The sequence below is a fragment of the Pituophis catenifer genome, unplaced genomic scaffold, assembly GCF_029215685.1.
Source record: "Pituophis catenifer annectens isolate HBS135680 unplaced genomic scaffold, rPitCat1.0.hap2 SCAF_3, whole genome shotgun sequence".
Lineage (NCBI taxonomy): Eukaryota > Metazoa > Chordata > Lepidosauria > Squamata > Colubridae > Pituophis > Pituophis catenifer.
The window spans coordinates 7498855-7502420 of NW_027256883.1; positions in this window are offsets into that span (position 1 = coordinate 7498855).

Sequence of the window (3566 nt, forward strand, 5' to 3'; positions counted from 1 at the left end):
AGCGTTACTATCACTGTACATTCATGTTTGAAAACCATAAATATGTGCGTTCAATAAAAAACACATTTATTGAACAAAGTAGCTAACACCAAAGAATATAAAAAGGAAATATTGCTGTATTCATAATTTCCAAAGTGAATCTATTTATACAGAAAATGTCCGACTTCATATAATTCTTTTTTTTTACATCATAACATGAAATTATTTGTCTGACTTCCTATAAATTATTTTTTTATATCAGAACAGCTACTGTTAGGAATACTTTTTACTGAATGATTTTTTTAAAAAAATGTAACATTCATTGTTTTAAGTATGGTTATTTCCTATATATTTGCAAAGCTTTTGTCTCTAAATTGTTTTTACATAAATTGTTTTATAAATGAAACATAGATTTTTATAAATGTAACATAAATTGTTTTAACTTCTACCCTCAAAATGACATTATAGGGCACTGCACACCAGAACAACTAGACACAAGGACAGTTTTTTTTCCCCAAATGCCTTCATTCTGCTTAACAATTAATTCCCACAACACTGTCAAATAATTTACTAAGACTGTATTACTATTATTCTTCTCTCCCTTACTAGTATCTATCTCTTCCCACTTATTACCATAACCATGTTCCTTTCAATTACATTGTTTTTATTTGTTTCCTAGTACAACTTGATAGCTTATTAGTAACCTTGACTATCACTAAGTGTTGTACCGTGTTTCCCTGAAAATAAAACCCTGTCTTATATTTTTTTGAACCCTGAAATAAGTGCTTGGCCTTATTACCATGCACTCAAAGGCCCGATTGGGTTTATTATCAGGAGATGTCTTATTTTGGGGAAAACAGGATACCTTTTTATTCTTGATGAATGTATTTTATTCTCCTTATGTACACTGAGAGCATATTCTAAGGTGACCAGACATCCTGCTTTTGGCGGGACAGGCCCGATTTTTAGCAATTTGTCCCGCGTCCCACGGCATTTTAAAAAAGTCCCGATTTTTCATTCTGCCTCCTGAGTCCTGGCTGCCTCCTGAGTCCCAGCTGATGGCTAGAGGGAAAAAAAACTGTTTAAACTCTTGCCGCGGGGCTTCAAACGGCTGCCCTACAGCTGATCAGTGTTAAAAGAAAACAAATGAGTAGACCGATGCCTGCAAAAATAGAAAAAACAGCCCCTTACAGCTTCCGCATAGGTTAATTAGCACGTTGATTAGCTCGGCTTCCCCACTCTCAGCTGATTTGCTCTCAGCTGTTTTGCGCAGGGCTCTGCTGCTTGCTAAATTGCTCGAGCAGATTTTTTTTTCTCCTTGGGCAAACAAAGCTCAAAACGAAACTGAAAGTAAAACAAGCTTAGTGGTAATATATCTTCTGATGGGGCCTAGCTGTCACCCATCAGGAAAGCTAAGAGTGGTGTTCTGGTGGATGACTGACTCTGATTATGAGAAGAAGCTAAGCAATTACATCATAGATTTCCTCATAATTACCTGACCTATGACACTGTGTCAAACACACTGATTCTATATATCTTCGGATAGAACCAAAACTACGGAAATACAGCCATACGGAAGGGACATGCATATGAAACAGAGAGTTACTTATTACTTAAAGTATAGCCATAAATTTCTGCATTTGACCATTACAGCATTTAAGGAAAGTTGTAAACTATAAAGTGATGGGTTAGTAAAGTTGTGTAGCTAAAATAATCTTATTAACTAGCATGTAATGGTTTTATAATTAGTAAAGTATAATGTAAGTATAACGTGATTATAATGTAACAAACTATGTAACCATATATGGAAAATGCATGAGCTCATCGAATCCTTTGTCTTAGAAATGTATAAAAACAGTGGGATCAGAACCATTCTTTGTTCAGATTTGCTAGAACCAAAACTGCACTGAACCTTTGCGCAAATAAAATGTATCTGGCTGACCCAGGAATGTTTTCCAGTCTTTCATTTCTATAACAACTGTATTACATAATTACATAATTAACCAATGTGAGGATGGATATAAAAATAGATGACAATGGGAAGGGGTATAATATAGAATAGAAGGGAAAAATTGAATTTGATTAAGATTAGAGATGAGGATGAAGGGTAATATTGTTTTTTTTAAAAAAATTGAGGAATAAATATGGCAAAAAGGAAATATAGAAATTGTAAATTTAATTGAAATGACTAAACACTGTTTAAATTTGTGAACCAGCCAAATATTCTGTTCAAAGAAAATACATTGTACGTTTGTATTATTGCTATTTATTCATATTTGTTCTCTTTTATTCTTTAAAGTTTAACAATTCATTCTTTAACTTAATATCTTTATATTTGTTTGGGGTTGGCTTTCTTCCCTTTCATCTTTTTTATTGTACAGCAATCTTTCTCCCCAAGCTACCACTTCTCTCTTTTCTTTCCTTCTTACTTTCTCTTCCCCCCACCCTCTTCTCCTCCTCCCTACTTCCTCTTCCTTTCTCCTCCTCCTCTCTTCCTCCCTCTCTTACCCTCACTCCTACTCTAATTTCCCTTCCCTTCCTTCATCCCTCTCTATTGCTGTATCCTTTAATGCATATGGACTACTCAGAGGGCTGAAAAAGTTATTTTTGACTGGTCCTCGCACTTTTGACCAGTCCTCGAACTTACGACTGTCCTCACATTTTACGTTTTATCACCATGGTGAAGAGAAGCAGTTGTGAAATGAGTGCCATGGTTGTTAAGAATGCTGCACGGGCATAAATGTGAGGATGGTCATAAGTGTGAGGACCAGTCAAAAGAGCGAGGACCTGTCAGAAATGACTTTTTTCAGCCCTCTGAGTAGTCCCTATACACATAGCCATGGCCACCCAGTCACATGACCAGCTAACCACGCCCACCCAGTCACATGACCTCCAAGCCACACCCACAAAATAAGCCACGCCCACAATGGTGTCCCTCTTTACCAATGTTAAAATCTGGTCACCTTAGCATATACACCAAAGACAAATTCCTTGTGTGTCCAATCACACTTGGGCAATAAATAATTCTATTCTATTCTATTCTATTCTATTCTATTCTATTCTATTCTATTCTATTCTATTCTATTCTATTCTATTCTAAAGCACTTGGTAGTAGAAGAATATATGGCTTCCCTAAAATCTTGCAAATTTGTCTATATAATGAAAGAAAAGAGAAGGGAAAAATATGTACAAAATACATTTCCCAAAATAAAATGTGACAATTTTGATCCTCACATATTTCAGACTTACTTATAAGTTTACTTATGTTTAATAACAGTTCATTAGTAATAATGTTCATGTTTTGCCCCTTTTTTTTTTAGTGTTCTTTAAAGATACGTAGGTTCTATCATTGTAAGCTTCCTTTCCTGCCATTCTTTTATGGACCTTTCAAGTCCATTTCTAGTTGGCACCCAAACTTACCTGTTAAGTTCTAAGAACTTAATAAAACTTCCTTTTCAATCATAAACTTCATCTTGGTTTGTATTCTGTATTTGAGCTAGAGGTTTTATATGTGTGTGTGTGTATGCATGTTTTTTTCATTTGTTTCCTTAATCTCTATGGAAATTCTCCATAGACATTACACACAC